The sequence below is a fragment of the Spodoptera frugiperda genome, chromosome 1 (genome assembly GCF_023101765.2).
Source record: "Spodoptera frugiperda isolate SF20-4 chromosome 1, AGI-APGP_CSIRO_Sfru_2.0, whole genome shotgun sequence".
NCBI classification, from domain to species: domain Eukaryota; kingdom Metazoa; phylum Arthropoda; class Insecta; order Lepidoptera; family Noctuidae; genus Spodoptera; species Spodoptera frugiperda.
In genome coordinates, this window is record NC_064212.1 from 1,575,444 (window position 1) to 1,596,273 (window position 20,830).

A 20,830-nucleotide genomic window follows, 5' to 3' on the forward strand; every position below is an offset into this window, starting at 1 on the left:
CAGGAAAGTGATTTATGTAAAAGGATAATGAGGCTTGCACAAATAGGTATGCCATTAACACCTAAAATTGTACGCAAACAGGCTTATGAATTTTGCAAAGCCAATAGTATACCAAATCCTTTTAATGATAGTAAGAGTATTGCGGGAAAAAAATGGCTTAGAAATTACATCAAACGTAATCCAGCCATATCTCTTCGAAGAGCTCAAATTTTAAACCCAGCGAGGGCACAAAAGCTCAATAAACCCATCGTACAAAAACATTTTGAAGCCATAAAGGTAATATATTATGATGAATTAAATATTTCTGCTCATCCAGAACGACTCTATAACATGGATGAAAAGGGATGTAGGTTAACACTCCACCAACAACAGAAGGTGTTTGCAGCTAAGGGGGCTAAAAGGGTGCATTTTGTCAGTCAAGAACATACCGAGAATGTTACCATCGCTATGTGTGTGAGTGTAACTGGCAATACTGTGCCTCCTATGATATTATTTAAAGGAAAGAGATTGAGGCCTGAATTTTGTGACAACTTACCGCCTGGTAGCTTAGTCAAGATGGCCCCAAAGGGCAGTATGACAACTGATCTGTTTGTGGATTTCATACACCACTTGGGCCAGAATAAATGTCCAGGAAAATGCTTATTGATTTTTGACGGCGCTTCTTCTCATTTAGATGCCAGAATCGTTGATGCAGCTGATGGCTATGACATATTGCTATATTGTTTACCGTCTAATACGACTCATGAGCTTCAGCCACTCGACAAATCCGTCAATAAATCGTACGAACATTTCTGGGATGAAGAAGTCTTACTGTATTCTTATCAACACCCAGATCGTAAACTAACAAAATCGCGATTTACTAAGATTTTTACAAAAGTTTGGTCTAAGTGTATGACCAAAGAAAACATAATTAGTGGGTTCAGAGCGACCGGTCTTTATCCTTATGATCCGAGTGCAATTCCTGATGAAGCATATGCGCCCTCAGTACTTACGCAACTGCCCGATCCGCAAGTTCCATGTGTCTCCAGAATGTCAAATTCAACTCCAGATATAACAAGTCCAAGGAGACACAATTACGAAGAAGACAGTAGAAATTGTTCGCCATCAATTTTAAGCCAAACCGAAACAGCAGAAAATCTTGAATATCCAACTTTAGTTAAATTAGTTGAGTATAGTTCCTCTTCTGAATGTTCCAATGAAGAATATGTGGAAAACCAAAGACAACTACAGAAGCTGCCTCTTTCGGTCAGAAATGATATTTGTTCACCGGTTCCAAGTACCTCTGGCGTCAATCGTCAGCGCTTTAATTCTTCTACACCTGAATTATCCGATAAAGACTTTGCTACTTGTTTAAGAAATATATATCCCACCAATTTTTTAAATATTTATACGTCATCTTCAGAATCAGATGAAGAAAACTTAGATACGGACTCCAGAAGACTTTCACTAATCTCACAGCAAAGTCATGTTCAATCTGACGATTTTGAAGATAATGTGCCGCTATCGACTTTAAAAAAAGACATTGAAAAATCGCCTTTTCATAAACAAATCCCCACACCAAATTTTGCAGTTATTAAGGATAAACCGAGACGAAAAGCTATAAATTACATAGGCCAAAAAAATCACCAAAGATTTGTTTGATGTTGCTAAGGACAAACTAACGAAAAATACCAAAAAAACAAATACAAGTACGAAAACTGAAGAAATACGAGATAACACTGATCATTTAAAAATTACCAAGAATAAAAATAAATCGAAGGTTATCATAAAAAACACAACAAACAAGAAACCAAATAAGAATGAAAGACAACCAGACAGCATAAATAAAAGTAAGAAAGAAAAAATAGTTAAAAATATAACAAAGAAAAATCGACAGACACATGTAGAAAAGAAGAAAGTAAATTCTATAGACTCCAGTTGGTATTGTCATGGGTGCAAGTTGGATACAGTTGCTGACATGCGTCAATGTAAAGAATGTCTTAAATGGTACCATGAGGACTGCGTTGGCTTAACTAAAGAGGACCGTGAACTATTTATGTGCCCAGATTGCAATTAAAGATCTCATCAATCAAACGAAGTTTGATTAAGTAAATTAATAATTTATTTTTGACTTGATTGTTGACCTTTATAGTTATTATTTAATAAGAATATATATGTTTAATACTAGTGTAAAAATGCGTACAAATAATTAATGCAGAAGACTGATTTAGTTGCTAATCGAAATAAGAAAATTAATGTTATTTTTCAGTATCCCTAAGATAGCCCACCTACAAGATTGTAAAGAAAGATATGGCAGAAAAAAGAACTGATTTATTTTTAGTTTGTTACAAATTCTTTCACTTAATCTCTAGAATTGTGATTTTTGATAATATAGAGGATTTTGTTTCTTTTATAGCAATTTTATGTTTTAGTAGATTTAAGATGGCCCGACGTCAATTTTTGAGTTAGTTTTCAACTTTTTTTTTTATAGAGTTTATATAATACTGTATTTAATGATAATTACAAGAAAATAATCGTTTTTATATATCACTAAACCAGATATTTTATTTGTTATTTTACGGGCCTTCATGAGAGACCCACTTCTTAAGATGGCCCACTTGCAAAGTTTTTTAAAGTAGTTAGTTTTTATGTTAATGCTAGAAGAGGCGTATATTTTATATATTATTTTGGTTCTCGAATAAATACATTACACTTTTATCAATGGTTTTTAATTATTTACCTTAACCGAATGTTTTTAAATGCTTTCAAATATTAAGCGGGCCATCATCGGCGCCTGTACCTTAATAATATTACAAATATGAAAGTATGTCCATTGGTTTGTATATTTCCACGTCACAAAGAGGCTATTTTAAAACTACTCTACCTTTACGAGAAATAACAGACATGCTGTTTTGTCACATTGTATATTTATATTTTTGATCCTTTAGCAAAGCATTCAACATCGATTCTAATCTATACAAATAACTTTTTCGTTTACTAAGAATACCGACGCATGAAAAACTTCAAAATTAAACAGTACAGATATTATCTAGAACTAAATTAACTAAGGATAGTTCCAATAAACATTCTAGTTAATAACAGATCACAAAGATCTATACGAAAACAAATAATTCACTGTTATCGATTAGTAATAAATCGAGTCGGGAGCTTTAATGATATTTAACGAGAGTAGATGCCACCGATAAAACCTATACAGTTTTTCGAATTTCTCATTCGAGAATCGATTTTCCTAATCGATTAGTAAATATTCGGGTGGGCCTGTAACTGATGTTATGGACATATTGACTAGAGTAGGCCTTGTAAACATGCCAATCGAATTCCTACCGATTGGGAACGAATTGTTAGATATCCCAATTGGATATCGAATATTTTATTACATTATTAAATACGTATTTTTTAATGGAATTTATTAGTTTGTATCATGTTTCTTAGCTACTGTTTGGACGCCATATTATAAATCAAATATGTATGATAAGAAATATTAGAAGAATTTATGATATTAGTTTATGAAAATTAATACGTTGGTTAAGTTATTTCATTGATGCCTATTCGAGTGTAGTTATGGTAATTTTTATGATGTAATTGATATCTTTCATCTGTTTGCGATCTGGCGATCAGCGGCACTAGCCAAGTGGATTGTATGAATAATTACTGCCCACGCAAATATGAGATTTTTTACCTTATAGCAAAACTGGTAGCGAGAGCATTCGCTGTTCGTATTAGTGTCGGAATGAAGTGAAATGGTTATTTAATATTAATTTATAAGTTGATGGTGTTATGAGTTACAAATTGTAACGAATTAAGAAGCTTAAACTTTAAAACTGCTGATTTTGTAGGTGATATTTAAATTAGTACATAACTAACACCGAATTAAATTGTTTTAACTTTAAAATTGCTAATGTTGTAGGTGATATTATTTACATAAAGGATGAATGCTATGAATGTGTTTTTTACATTTCAAAAAGTACCTATAACCTATAATGATCATAAACATATTATAATTCAATATCAACTTGTAGCGTGCAAACTGAATAAGTATTCGGTCTTTACGCCATACAAGTAGATAGGTAGTTACAAAATTAATCAAGTCATACAACCAAAAAAATAATGACAAAATTTAAACAAAACACAGTGCACCACATTTCTCCAAAGCCAACACACTGACTCTTGACTCCAAGATAAGCTGCTTTTCTTCACAAAAAGATGGCGACGATAATACACGAACAGCACAAAACTCATGTGAATCGGAACATGGTGACATTTCATGGTTTATTTTATCTTGCAAGCACGAATTACAGGTTAATTGGCAAACATCGGTTTAAGCTCAATTAGATAGAGTAAGGTACAAATGATTTGATCTCTTTGGAGTATGAGGATTAATGTGGTGTTTGTTTGTTTGTGTGAAATCCGAATGTTTCATTTGGATAGATTTTGGTAATGGATAAAGCTGATTTGTATTAGAAGTAATGAAGATTGAAAATGGGTAGGGATGACGGAGGATCCTGGCGCGTTGCAGCAAGCCATGGAAGAGTATGGCAGTTGATCTCAATAAAATAGAATGACAATGATGTAACTATTATGATTAAAGGTTATTGGTCAAATGCAAATGAAACAAAGAATATTTATACCACGGCACCTAAACGTTTCTATCCATTTTGCCCATATTAAAGTCAAAGTCAAATCATTTATTCCAATTAAACTATAAATAGGTACTTTTGAAATGTCAACAAATAAAGAAATAAATAATAGTCCGTCAGTCTGTCCGTCGGTGAAGCTAGATGCTCGTTCCAAAGTGTAGCTTAACGAAGCAAATGACGAAGAACGAGCAAGAAACTCAACTCGTTACTCTTTAAAAAATACATAATTATGTTTACAATTTCCTTGATACATTTTTTCAATCAATAATTGTACCTACTTATTTATTATAAGCATTATAGCAACAATGTTATCGCATTTAGGACCTTCTCAATGCACACTTAAAATCTGAATCACATTGCAGACTATATCGCCACTCATATTATTTGGTTGTACGTAACATGTTTACACATATAACCATCAACTTAAAAGTGAAAACGATTTGCTTACATCATCGAGACCACACCACATGCAACACTATAATCCCACACTAAATACAAGGTATCAACAGAAATATAAGTATTATAGTGATGTTATCAACGCCATCCGATATGTCACCATACCTTCAGATCATATCGTAACCAGTTTGTACGATTATAACCTTTAAAGGTGTCAAATTAACAAGACTTTGTGTGAAAAATAATATTTTTTAAACGTTAAATGAACCAAAATACTCGTAAAATAAGGATTAATATAACGTTGTAAATTACTAATCGATATTACATTGACAATAATCGAATGGGACATCTTCGTTTTTATGTCTAGTGCTGTAATCGATATTTGAAAATTACTAATCGGATCTCTATCTAACGATTTTTAATCGATTGGGAAAGGTTTTTCGAATTATTATTATGATTATTGTGGTTGGAATCTCAATTATAAGTATTGGAAATTGGTGTGAATTTACAAATATGAAAGTGTGGGATTCTTAAAATTTTGATTACCTACTGATATTATCAACAAGAAATACATAAAAAAATATGTTAAATGGTCTTGGGCTTATATTGTCATCAAGATTAAGAGTGTGTAGGTACTAAATATCCGGACCCGGTGTCTCCTGTAGGTGCAAATGGTGGCCACCACGGAGGTTTTAGTAAGGTAAAAATCCCACTCCCTAGTTTTTACTTCTTCAAAAAGTTAGGCGCGTCTAGTATATTTTTCAGCTCCACAGTAACTACCTAAGTATATAATATATTTTGTTCATGACTAAATAATTTAATATAATCGCGACGTATAATGAAATATCACAATTCAATTCGTCACATAAACTTAGACATATATTGCATATAGAAAGCGATAAGATTATTTAACTTTATAATAGTTATATATATTACAATAGTTACATAACACTTGATAACATTACATTTGATTAAAATTACAACTTTTTATTACATTACTCTTTAATTGATTACACGATATTAATTAAGATTACTCAGTTATCGGTCCGATAAAATTTGGTAACGTATTTTGTAAAATTTTGACATTTAGATTCAAAGATGACGTCAGTGATCGATAATAATCTAGAACATCGATTTTATAACGATTGCAATTGGAATATTTGCATACTAATGCATTTGCATTTCTATTTCGTAAATTGTCAGACTTAGGGTAAATTCGCCTGTTCTCGTCCACTGAACAGTTCGCGCGACCACGTAAGTTTGCTTCCACCTACCAATTTATGTCCATGTTACGGAACGCCCTTTAAAAAATCCCGAAAATAAGAAAACTACCACCACATTATTAGTAGTTAGTACACATCTGTTTGTTTGATCCTACACGTTTTCAACATGTTACATTTATGGCGATCCTTAAAATGGGCATGACGCAAACAGGCGTACTTACCCTATATCAAAATGTAATCTGTACTCTATTTTAGCCAGTTACCTTATATATTTAGAATGTATGGGAATAGGACAGTACATACAAGCGAACCTATATTGCATAAATCCGGAGCTGCGGACAACCTAACGGGTTATCAGGGCTACGGCTCGAAAAGCAGGAGTAGGAACGGGATGGTTTTTAGTCAGTAAGAGTCAAACACTCTCTCGCACCAAGAGGAGAGAAGTCATTGGATGATGCCCCCTCCCTTTAATTTTGTAAAGTTTAAAACTAAAAAAGGTTAATGAATCTTGTTTTATGTTGTGAATGCAACTATTCAAATAACATTGTAAGAAGCAATCCAATTTTGACCAAACAAAAATGTAGTCTTTTGAACAAATCAATATCAAAAAGACATTGATAAAACATTATCTTTACCGGATTTATTGAATGCAATAAGAAGGCATGATAATCAGCATATCTCTAGACAGTAGCATACCAGATTACTTAGTTATTGAACGCAAACCACGCAAGTCTATAACGAGAAATAACTCATAACGCTAGTAGTTATTGATTGAAAAACAAAACATCACGTAACCAGTAACGCGTTGGTTATCGGCAAAGGGGGGAGGGGGTGTAGATAAGAAAGAAATCAACCTTATCGTGTGGTAACACGCGAAAATCGGTAAAATGCACGGTGCGGGTGGTTGGTGCAAATGTTTGTGACCAATATGTGTGACCAATGTTTGGTCTGATGGTGCAATAATGAATGGAACATTTTTGAATTTATTTTTATTCTAATTACACATTTAGGAATTCTATTTTTAAGTTCTTTGACGTTCGAAAATGTATATTTTAAAATGCAACGTCTAATTACAATTTATATTTTTATAACATGTGTTGTCTCGTAAATAATCATAATTTAAATATCAGATTCAATACATAATTTGAATAATTTAATTTATGATTATTCTAACAAAGACAAATAATTTACAATAATTATGTTTCCTTATATAGGATGAGCAGCATTTAAATATGGCGCTTATCAGATCTTGGAATCTGACAAAAACATTAAAATTTCTAATTTAAAGTACAAATAAAAATACTTAAATGCCATTTGAACAGCAGGTATACAACACAAAGGTTTGATCAAACATTTGTTACAATATTGGCGATATGTTTGATGATAAGAACCCGTACATCTGTTATCTATTGCTACTGAAATAATTTTACATGTAAAGATAAAAACAAAATGTGTAAATATACAATAAATTGTCTGATACTGGCTATCTTAGCTGCTCTTATCACTTTAGGCGTAGAATAGAAATTGAAATAGTTGTTTAAATATAGGGTTTTATCAATTACCTAGGTATGTACTATGTAGGGTAACTGTATAGTAAATTTAAATACGTTTTTTATCCAATTAAAATAAAGTATTTAGTTGCTAGGCTAAATGTGTCTAGGTGTTGTTAGGTACCTATATGCCTTTATAACAATTGTAAATTACTAGGAAGGGTTTTGTTTTACTATTTTTTTTCGAGATTAATTTGTAAACCTTAATGTAGGTTTAAAAATTAAGACTTTTAAATCGGTTTTGTTTGTGAATTTTGTGAAATATAAACAAGACAGATAATTATTATAGTTAGGTAGTTTTTTAAATCTAATATACTAATCTACGTATAAGATTTTAATTAGATTAATTATGAAATATTGTTTCATGTTTAGTTTGTGTTGTGTGTGTGATGGCCCGGAGGGTTAAAAGGCTCGCTTCTAGTGCATAGGGCGCGGGTTCAAAATCTATGAACAGCAAGTGAAAAACCACCCGTTCTGTTCCCACTACTGCTTTTTGAGCCCGGATGAGGCTTACACATACGTTAGGAACACAATTTAGACAAACGCAACCGTTTTTTTTAATTATTATAAAGCGCCTTACTATAACATTTCCTAGTAAATTATTAATATTATTACATATAAGCAATATATAAATTTACAACCCACAATAAAGTAACACGGTGAGTAGATAGTGATAAACACATAAATCCAATTCGATTTTAATCTTTAAAAGATTATCGTAAAATAAATATTAAATGGAGGACGTAATCCGCGACCTTCAAATTGTGATAGGTTTTATATATCAACTCTTATATAAACTATTTTACTATAATAATAATTGTATAACTATAGTTCTTGTATAATATAATTTAATAATATTAATTTTTCCTTTGTCTGATTGGGGGTTTTCTACTTCAAAGTCAAAGTCAAAATTGTTTATTTCAAATTGACCATGAAGGCAGGCAGTTTGGAACGTCAAAACTTGCAATGTTAAATGTATTTAACTTTATAATAATTGAAATTCCACACTATAGAATGTGTTTAGAATGACTTCAAAATGTGTATAATTTTATTATAAAACACATTTATATGCACATTTTTGTTAAATTCAACAAATGACAATATGAAACACCTTTTTGTAACAAATAACAAAAAAATAAAATATGACATTTATTTTAAAATAAAAAATACAATATTACAAACCGTCAATAAGTCCGTTCCATATCGCACAGTGGTTCTAACTAAATCACATGCACAGTGTTACGCTTCGGCAATCTAGCGCGCACTAACCGCTTTCGTCGAAGCGCGAAGCGCGACTCTTATCGTTGGAAAAACGATAAAAACTTAATCGAGCGCGATTTTTACGATATTTATCAAACGACATGCCGGATTACACAGGCCGATAGCAATCACAATTATTGAAGGAGCATTGTGTAGATTATTATCTTAACACGAGATAGTGGATATATACCTATATATTTCGTGATTGTACAAATCTGATTGCGTTCGTAATCTTATTGATTTGTTGCTAGATATTTGTTGGTTTTTGTGAGCGTGACTACTGATCACGATATGCTGTTGTAGAGGAAACAGAAAATACCTAGCTATCTAAAATCGACATACCTACTTACCTACGAAAATAGACTCCATATTGTTTTATTGTGTAGCTGGTGTTTCAGTTTTTGATTATGTTCTCTGCAATAGTAATAGAATACTTTCTAACGAGCACAGCTTCACTGGCAGACAGACTGACGGACAATTCAATTTGACGTTTCAAAAGTGCCTAATTTAGGATTTTGACTTTGACTTTTCGACTTTAGTATTAGACATTTTCCTACATTTTACAAGGTTTTCCAACTAGGGTTGTAGTTTAAAAATTTATGTATACCAAATTGGGTTCCTTATATACTGTAGTGATGGCTGGCAAACTTGTACAAACTATCTTGAGGCTATCATAATTTTAATGCTTCGATAAAGAAGTAAAATATAAATAGATCTATTGGTCTAGTTGTTCCAATAATCTATAATTTTATTGGCTACAGCAATGAGAGTACTTAGCATTATTATTTTATTTTAGCAATAAAATAGTTTGCAATTTCTTTCCATTTGGATTTCATGCACCTGTCTTCATTTACTCTTTTCATCGAAAAAGATATTAAACACATTATCGACAATTCAAAACATTGGATAAAACAGCAGTAAAACCTCCTTCACTTAACCTCGTAACTTTTTTTTTGAGTGAGGCATTAAATGAGGTTGCATTAGCTTATCAATTACTTGTTTTAATTAGTCAACCGGCATAGATATAGGAATTATTATCGAACGTAAGTAGCGCCTTAGAAATGGCGATAATAGTGGAAAAAGCGTAGCAACCGAACCCATAAATATTTAGGTACTTTATCTAGCAGATAATGAATAGTATTGGGGAAAATGTCACATGCTATGTTTCAAACGACAATACTTTATCTACACGTTTACGTATTTATAAAAATACTTAATCGACACAATTTTTAACTCAGCAATAATAATATACAGTAACCTTTTGCGGTCTTAAAGATAACAAAAATAAAAATAAGTCAAACACTAAAAGCCCTGAAAAACCTACATCAATCGGAGCCGATACGAACATTAGTTTAAAAAATTGCACGACGATAGCTAGTGTCGCACAGTGGTGCGAAGCTTATCTCGTGGGGACAAAAGAATTTTTGACGACTGAGCAAACATAATGTCGCGCGGATCGTGATCGGAATCTGTTCGGACAGGTGACGTGTGACGATACAGTGCCCGTAGAAAAAATATATATTTTATACCCAAAATATTTATGACACCACATTTTGTGTGGAATATAAACGTTCAATGATATTAAATATTAATGAAGAGCTTTTATAGTTTCCTTTGCAGCATTAAATTTGAATTAATTGCTTCGCACGCAACTTTTACTAAAAATTCTTCGCTAAATCAAAACCCGCTCGGCGGTGTCATTCAATAAACCTCCTTTATTTTGTTCTGAACTCTAGTGCGAATGGTGCCGCTATCACATATAACAGTCGAAAAGTTTTTCAACTCTGTACAGAACGGCGCGGCTTAGCTCGACGGTGACGAGACGGCGACAGGTACGTAGGTAAATACGTGGATATCTCGCAGCCGCCTGCCGCACACTGATACGTCACTCATGTAAGTTTTCTTCGCGTTTCCGCGAATTATCGAATAGAAGTTGAAATTGGAATTTTCGCGTGGTTTTTTGCTAGGACGGAGCGCGGTCGGAGCACTGTGCGATGTCTTTCAAAGATATTGTCATTCAAGTTTAGGATGAATTTTTAATATAAAGTAGGTATCCTCTTCCTTTAGCGTGTAAGTTGATACTTAATCGTGTGTCAGTCATCTTATTGAATGTTTGGGTAGCGGCGCGGGTTGCTGTCAACATACTTACACAGGTACTCATGCATTACTAATGCGAGCGATTTATGGCCGTTGATAACCTCAAAAAGATGTTAATATTGAATTTAAGTGATGAACTGGTTCTCAAAAGATTGCTTGTTAGAATTTTGGTATTTCGTGGAACTGGGGTGTCCTCAGATTAATAAATAATTAGCTATCAAAGGGATCCGTTATCGATGGAAATGTACCACTAATGTGTTTTCAATGCAATCTAAATGAACAAAACTTGCAGCAAGCACAAGTTAGGACGGAGCTCACAAAGCGAACTATTCCACGGTAAATTGCCGTTAATTTGCTGTGTACCACGTTTCCATATAATATGCGATGCGATAATAGAGTCGTCTACTCGATGGACTTTCATTTCCGCGCGCACGTCCCTCGATAACAAAGAAGTGTTGACATATTTAGAACAAGCCTGAAATCGAACTGGTTGGCAGCGCGGCCGGCGGCTGCCGACAGCCGTCACCACTGCCAACATTGCCAACTAACGCGAGATTTTAATTTTCGAATCCATCGTCGCTGACGCGCGCCCTTTTGTTGCCAACGTCACAACCCGATTGGTTCCTTCGCCATTTTTTTTAAAACTGTCAAAGTCGGATGACGTATGTCAGAGGATTGAGTTGATTGATTTCGAATTGGAGTTTCGACAGCTCCGTCGACGCTCGACGGGTTTTAGACGGTCTTTTTTCTGATGTCGCTTCTAATTTGTTTTTGTTTCTTTCTAGAAGTGGGATCACCGTGATCAAATTCAAATGTTTGTTATGATATTGATATTGCCTTAAATGTTTCAAGTAAATTACAAATCACCTGAGTACAATATGTGTCCCAAAGAATTCTTATCTAAAAGAGCCTAAAAGTCAGACGAAACTTTCACCTGCGTTCAAAATTGGACGAAAATTGAAAAATATGAATAGATTTCTGGCGTGGCGCGCCTTCTATCGTATCGGTGGTCGCCGTCCACCGTCCGTCACTATCTATATTCCACACGAGCGCTCTCGATACTCGCTTCCTCGATACACCTACTCGATTAAAATAAGAATATTTTAAGGCACAACACTATTGTGAGGCACACGGACCTTCCGAGAAAGGTTGTAAGCTGATATCACATTCAAAAGCTGAATGCTTTACACGTGTTTTTGTGTTTGTACATGTACGTGTAGTAAGTGATTTTCATATTGGAAATTCATTACGCAATCATTCACTATGAAGGTAACATTTACATAATTAGGTACGAACGAATTCATTTGTCATGTCATTATCACTCGTTCGTGTCAAAATATGAACAGGTAAGGGAATCGAATGCCAGAAAATTAATTTATAAGTCACACGAGGAAAAATACTGGGACAAATAGAGAAGTACAAACAAGGACGGCAAACTAAAACAAAGCCGTCGAGACACTTAATCGAAATAGAGGTGCGCAATAATCCAACATGGCGTCTGCAATTCGACTGCAGATGCAATTGTCACGGGCCGATGGGCTCGCTCCCGCTCCTTCTGTTTTTACTCGATTGCTCGATTACTCTATTCTCGTTTTTCGTCGTGCCCGACTAGCGATACCGTTCCTACACTGAGACCTGTCATATCGCCTTTGTTCGACGTGTACCGAAAAAATAGCAAAAAACGAGATAAAAAGTCTCTCCCTAGCAAATTGGGCGTCTCTGTTATAAACAACAGAGGTGGAATGTAACGATAGCGAACAATAAATGTCCGATCCGTTTGTACGATGTGAATTTGTTGATTGTTTCGGCTCACCGGTGCTTTGTCAACGGTAGTTTTGGCGCGCTCTCCAACTGTCACTTTGACGTTTTAACGTTGTTTTTTTTTTAATTTGTTCGCCACTCATTTAAGGGTAAAGGTTATGATGAAGTCTAATTTATTCGTTTTTTAAAATGTTTTGAGTTCTTTTTTGTTTTTGCTTGCGTTTTTGAGTGACGTCTTTGCTTTTATCGTGATTGCAATTCGTTTTTAGTTTCCAGACATTTCTTTTGGGAAGATTGCAATTCTCCGTTCTTAATTCGAATGCAATATTGAGTAAAACAAACAGGACTTGTAAAATGATTGATTGCATTAATTAGTAGCCTGCAGGCGTGCCTAGTTTTTGTATGCAGGTTAAATTTTAATAGGTATATTGGGCGGGTTGTTATCTCAGGGAGCCAGGGTGTAGGGGGTGTCGGGAGGTGTTGGGGGTGTTCGATATGAATCACCAGGAGTAATGGCTGCAATATCACGTAGTGCAGTTTGTCAACTGGTTGTAGCCTCCCGGTCGCATAGATAATACAGAGATTGTGCCCGCAAGAGATACGCTTGTTCTCGATAGACTAACTAACGTCTGCTGCCAGCCTGAAATTTTAGTTCACTTTGAATAATTGTTGAGCTAAAATGGTATTTCCGTATGTTGCTATGTTGCTGTATATCGTGTAGATAATGATATTATTATAGTAATGGAATGCATAGTTGACGCGGTGACTGGGCGAATGGCTGTCGTGCAATGTGTAGCGGGTTCGATTCCTTCACGGAGCAACTCTTTGTGCGATCCACGAATTGCATGTGCATATTTGAGCATAAATTAAGTAGGTAACCTCTCACCCTTTTCAGAAGTAATAATTCAATAACGCAACAAAATATTAATTTTGACAAAAATACTTATGATAGAACTGCAAATATAACACCAGTTTCAAAACACATTAATATATCCTATTCCTTCACAACCGCATCACCCATCAAACACGCCACAATACAAAAAATTTCGCTAAAAGATTTCTGCCACTCCGTTGTATCAATAACCACTTGGCTTGGCTTGGAAAGAGCAAGTTCTGATACCATCACCACAAGTACCATTATGGCATTCGCTCAAGTGGTAGAGCGCGGCTAATCTGCCTTCGGAAGACGATCGGTTGAAAAGGCTATTCGACAATTAGGTAGAATTGTAAGGCTCTGGACTCAATCTGGATGTCTCACGTTTCCACCGATGGATGATAGGGAAAGTGGCTTTTGTTTCATCTTAGTGCTTTTCAAGAGGATAGTGAGTTCAAGGAGGTAAGGGTATGCATGTTTTAGTTGTTTTACTGGTCTGGGTAGGTGTAATGTATCTAAATATTTATTTTAGTTTCATTTATTCGATATGGATAAGTACCTAGGATTAAATGTTCGAGAAAGAGTTTATTAACATTTCTTGACATTTTGGTGATGATTTGCGTAAAATCGTACCATGTCAAAGTCAAATCATTTATTTCAATTAAACAATAAATAGGTACTTTTGAAATGTCAACAAATAAAGAAATAATAGTCTGTCAGTCTGTTCATCAGTGAAGCTAGGTGCTCGTTCCAAAGTGTTACTTCGAATGAAGAAGAATAAGCAAGAAACTCCTTGATTCCCGTATTCTTTTTTAATCAGTATCACAAAATTACATTATACACAAGTTCAATCATGCAAAAACAATGTACCTACCATCAATACACAACAACCCAATTAGACCACAACTATTACATCCACCCATAAAAGTAGATTGTCAACCTCTAATTGCATGTAATGTACTCGATTCACTCCACAATCGATAACGATATCGAGTAACTCGCTAACTCGATTAATATCTCGATTAGATCCTGCGCTTGGGCAACGATTGTAACAAATGTTAGGATATTCCCACGCTGTTTGTACCTAGGTAGTCTAGTGCTTGTGATTATAGGTTTAGTTATAAATATCATGTTCATATTTTAGGTCTTGTAAGGTATTTAGGTATCGTTGTTTTAGATCTGTGTTGGAATCGAGAGAATTTTCCCTTGGAATTATTAATTGTTAACTGATTGCGAACTAGTATGTGCATTTAATGTTTATTTCATATCTTTATTTTTAGAAACGGAGTATACATATTATATGTAGTAGATATGGAAATGTATGTAGTAGAAGTCTTATGGGTCATCAGGAGATCCAAATAGGTAATTTATTTCTTAAATATTACCTTCCATAACATTAATCTGTAGTTTTGATTTGAAGACTTACCTGTAAAGAAAATAATTATATAATTAGAAGAAAATAATAATTAAAGAAACACCTCTTATTCCCGAAGGGATAGGTACGTAATGCCGCTATACAATGTACACACTTCACCGTTGGTGTTATAAATCCCATGTAATACGCGGTGAGCCTATTGCCATATACGGGGCACAACTTCAGACAAAATAATAATGAAAGTTAACACATTGAACGCCGTGGTGGTCACCGGTGACCGAAGTTAGCGGAGGATTTGCCTTCAATACTTTTCTATTGGCAGTTAAAGACTTAAAATATAAGAAGTTTCGGTAATAATATAAAAGCCATACTAAGGAAATGGCTTCTATCACAAAGAACTATTTGAAAAACATAACATATTAATATTAATTGACTCCAACAGATAGAGAATAATGTAAATCAAACAAACAGACGATGAATGTGAACATACAAATATCCGATCGGTGCAAGAAATGTAATAAATAGCGAGTTTACGAGAACAAATGCAATGAATCACAAACAAAACAATGCGATTATCCCTGCGTTGTAGTGTTAGTGGGTGCAAGTTGGGAGAGTATAGCGGGGTGTGGTGAAAGAGCGGAGATGTAATTAAAAATGAATATGATTTATAATATAAAGAAAATAAATCATCGAATGGTTCCTCCCGCCGTTATTGGTGAGACGAGCCTCTTAATGACTTGTTAGACTCTTTGTAAAAGAGTAATGGCGATATTAGATTTTAAAATTATAATGTAAGAAAGTAAATTGTTCTTTGATTGCAGAAACTATCAGACTAAGCTGTTTTTACAAAAAAATGTATTGGATAAAAATATTTCACTACTTATACTTCACTACTATTTAACTCACCAGGAGCCATAGATAAAAGGTCCAATTGCCCCCATTCCCAATCTTCCCAATCCCCGATTCCCCAACAACCCTTAAATTCCTAACCCCCAAAAGGCTGGCAACGCACTTTTAACGCCTCTGGTGTTTCAGGTGTCCATGGACGGCGATTGCTTACCATCAGGTGATCCGTTAGCTCGTTTACCGGCCATAAAAAAATTCGTACACACACGACAACCCACCCAGTTACCTATCAAACATAACCCGCTACAGCCTCCACCTTGCGTCACACGCAAGTTCGACAAGAGGCGAGCTCAGGAAATGAAGCGGGCTCGAGAGAAGCCGATAAATCCACCAGCACACAAAGAACTGCCACTTCTTGCGTCTTTATTAACTTGCGACAAATTGTCTTGCAATAATTAAACTTACGAATATGTTACGGGATAGGCTGATGCGGTTTTAGTTTGTGAGGTAACTTGGGTTTCGATTTGTTTGGGGTTTTCTTGCAACGGTTTTGAGTTTGGGTTCGTAGAAATTGAAATGAAGTGAGGTAAACAGTGTTTTAGTTTGATTTTGACAGTTTTCGAGCTACCGCGCTGATTCGACAACTCCTGAAGATGTTCCGTGGAGGAGCAAAACATATGACGAGTGTTTTGTTGCACCTTTGCTGCGTGAGCAATTAAATGCGGGCGGAAATATATAAATCTACAAGCGGAAAAAAAACATTTATTATTAGTAGATACCAAGGACGAATTAAACAGCTGATAACCTTCAGGAATGAAGCGGTCCACAAAGAGAAGTTTGGTTTTAAGTTGGTGTAAAGTAGCAACAAGTTTGATCTTTCTCGTAGTATTAAAATATGAAGCAATTACATCGTTACCGTTTATTACAAGATTCGATAGATTACATAAAATCAACTTTAAAAATATAATTATCAAGATTAATATAAACTTTTTATAAGATACGAAATATTAAAATCAAATAAAACTCACCATAAAATTTACCAAAAAATCAGTAAACAACAACCACAAAGAACATCAAAATTAAACAAAGATTAAGGTACAGTTGGCAACAAAATTATCCTGACAAGTATCATATTTTCTATTAATGTCAAGCACGAACGTTATAATCTTTTAATTGAATAAAACAAATGATTGAACAGTAAACAAGTGAAGTTATTCGAGTGAAGGTAATATTAATCGGGTAACTTGTAATAAAGGATGTTGTGACTATGTGTAATCCGCGGGTTTGCTTGTTGACTCGATTTATCTTATTAGCATTTGTTTGAAGAGTTTTTAAGACGTATATGTGGTGACTTTTAAATTTTTGTATATAACTGGATAATCTGAATGACAATATTTGTTACTATTAAAGCCTGTTTTCAGTACAAATTAGTTATCATCTTCACTTTCAGACAATGTTTTTAACAGACATTTTCCTATTTTAAACGACTTTGCTTTTTATTAATTTTAAAACATGTTTCAAAATCTTCACATCTTCACAATCAATTATTTCACAATAAACGACAGAATGCTATCTTCAATAACAGTTGCCAATATCCTAACCTTTTCAATACCCATTAAACCAAGATCACCCATTACAATCGGCTAGAAAACAAACAAAATATGTATCCAACAACTATATCATCCAAATATAACCTATTTGTATTCAAAAGCAATCGTTTATTATAAACATTTATACTTAAAATGGTACAGTCGACGTTGTTTCATCTCTTTCAGGAAATTACCACAGTTCCTAGCGGATTATTGCAAAATAAGATATTGTTCACTCAATCTGTTCACTCGTTCGTTCCTCGTTTACTTCATTCATTTGAATGATGCGCCTTTGTTTCGAAATTTGAATTCGTAAGTTGTGATCCGTTATTTGATTGGATAAAGGTTGGTTTCAATTTTGTTTTATCTGTTTTGTATGGTTAATCAATTGTAATGGATGTATCTACCTAAAGTTTGTGTTTTGTTTAATATCTTTATTCCTTTGTTTTGTTTTATGGATTGTGTTTTCTATTAATTTTGTTGGGGTTCAAAGATTGAGTAAGTTATCATTGGTTTAACTTTAGTTTGTAATAAAATATCAATTCAATTATCTATTTGATATGAGATTTTCGAATATCTTTAGAAGGTTAGCGGAGATGGTTAGACGCCAAAGAGATATTAGGTGTTACGATGCAACAGAAAGCTGTTTTTTTAAGAATAAATTTTCTTCAAACGATTTCTTTCCAAAAACATGTATTGTATATTCTTAGTTCCAAAGATACTTAGATCGTACCACTATGAACTAAAAATAGTACACATTCTATCATTCCAATCTACTCGTATATCCCAAAACTGCTTGACCAAAACACAACACAGAGACCCTGTTTTTTCATATTGCAAATATTTTTTATGGTATGCGATAGCAAAAATAAATAGCTATGAAATGTTAGAAGGAAATAAATAAACATGGTTGCCAATGTGACGGACGGACGGACGGAATAGGAAATTGCGGAGCCAGATCGCGGGATCTTGTCAACACGTCAATATACTAATGTTATTCAATATTTTGTTCAATTTTGATAATATGGTAACATGTTTTTCAATGTGACTGTACTTTTTTGGGGTCGAATTTGATTTTTTTAATATGTTTTTTTTTAGGTATATTTTTTTTTGTTTATGTTTTTTTTATGTTTGGTTGTTGAAATGGTGCATGTATTTGTATAATAATAGTATAGTTTAGTATTAATAACCTATCTCTTTTTTAGTTGATGTAAACTCAAGTGACGTTAACTTAACCGTACTTTAAAAAAAAATTGATTTCGATGATTGTTTTCTGTGAATATTATTATGTGTGTAAATATACACTTTGGAACGAACACCTAGCATCACTGAAAGACAGACTGACGGACAATTCAATTTGACGTTTCAAAAGAGCCCAATTGCTTTGTCTTTAACTTCGAAATGGTATATTCCTCATAGTTAAAACCAATAAATTACACTAAACATTTAGCATAGTTACAACAACATTTTTAATCTAAAAATAGTACCAAATACACCAAACAAGCCAAGAAACAAACAAACAAACACAATGGCACAAAAAAACTCGCAAATATATTTGCGTTCCACATCCGTACATAAAGCGTACCCGTCATAACTTACATAGCACACAAGATTTTAATATAACGATAAGGGAGGGCCGATCGCAGATGTATGCGTTGTCACGACACCCGCCAATATCCGACGGCGGATTGAAATATCTGACCCATCCCTGGCTGAGGGGATGCATGCGATACTATTTAATTATTTTACTGTATATGTTACGTGGCATCTTGAAGACATGGGAAATTGGTAGGGGACTTGTGAGAAGGGGGTATTTAAATGGTTTTTAGGTTGTGTTGTGAGGCCTGTGCAATACAGCAAGGTGACTTCTATTCCTAAATTTTGGCTACGAGTTTTTAAATGTTTGTTTGGCGTGTTTTGACTTGGTTACTGGCCTTAAAAGTCAATTTTTGAGTGGAAAAGTTTAGTTGATTAATAATTAATACCATTTTTAATTGTAAGTTCTTAACATCTAACTCTTTCTCATGCAGTAAAATTATGGTTAAATACAAAAAAATTCAACGTGTCACATTAATATTATAAATGTGAAAGTTTGTTTAGATGTTTGTTTGTCAGTCAATCACGCTGAAACTACTGAACGGATTTTGATAAAATTTGATACACAGACAGAGTATGAGCTATAACTTGGGTGAGAGGATTCTTTTTATCCCACGAAAACGCGACCAAAGCAGCGGGCAGAAGCGACATACATATATTTGAACTTTGCACATAAGAATATGTAGTATCAGATCTTTTGTCTCACAAATGTGGGTATCAAAGTATCGCTGATTCACCCAATGTTGTCCCCTTGAGTCATCAGTACTGATGCACTTAGTCACCAGAATTTACATTAAACCATTGTTTTTATCTATTTTCTAAGTATTTCAAAGGTCAGTTAATATGATAAACTTGGATTTATCACTGGTAAATAAAGAAAAAATATAAGTAAGTATATGATATAAAAATGGATAGGTAAGTTTGTTCTTAAATTCGTCGTTGGAGGCGCTAGTGTCGATTAGAGACAAGGAGTTTGAAAGTGATAATATATTTGATGAAAGTTATTAATTCTGCTATTTTCAAGACTTTTTTAATATCTTTTTTTATGCCACAGTCGGGCAAGAAAGCACACGACCCACCTGATGGTAAGTGGTTACCGTGGCCTATGAACGCTTATTGCTACGCTACACTATATCTATGTTATTCCAATTCATCCATCTAAATAATTGCAGTTTAATCGTTACACAACAAACTAAACTAACAAACTTTAAAGAATAAAGAAAAAAATCCTTAGGACTATTTTATTTAACATTTCCCACATTATGACAGAGCTCCTTGCAATCATGGGCTCCTGGTATCCGACACTCGAGTGAAAGATACCGCATTCCGATGACACACACCGTCTGTACACCGTCTAGCCACTTTGCAATGGCTATCTGCGCGTACGCAGCCTGCTTTCGCGCCAACACAACCTTTTTAAAAACAACATACCATAAGAACCACATAACCACCACTGGAAATTCAACCTTGAAGTACGATAATTAAAGTACAAAATCAACTGCAGCGATGGTATACTGTTTAAACGTATAATGAACCTCACGGCAAGACATTTGAAATGAGAATGGAATACAACTGAAGAAGGTAGGTTTTACTTCAAACGTTGCAAAGAATTTTAGGCTCAATTTC

General features: G+C 34.1%; 1 protein-coding gene across 4 annotated transcripts in view; it reads right to left on the bottom strand.

The window, feature by feature from the left end:
- The window catches only part of LOC118273222 (zinc finger protein ush), a 196,856-nt gene that overhangs the window by 63,287 nt on the left and 112,739 nt on the right, over positions 1-20,830 (bottom strand). Inside the window, exon 1 of one of the 4 annotated variants that reach the window (XM_050696178.1) lies at positions 8,989-9,126. The exons of the other annotated variants lie outside the window; for them this stretch is intronic. The gene's annotated coding sequence lies outside the window, so the exon portion shown is untranslated. Of the gene's footprint in view, positions 1-8,988; positions 9,127-20,830 lie in introns of those variants that run through there. 4 annotated transcript variants of the gene reach the window in all.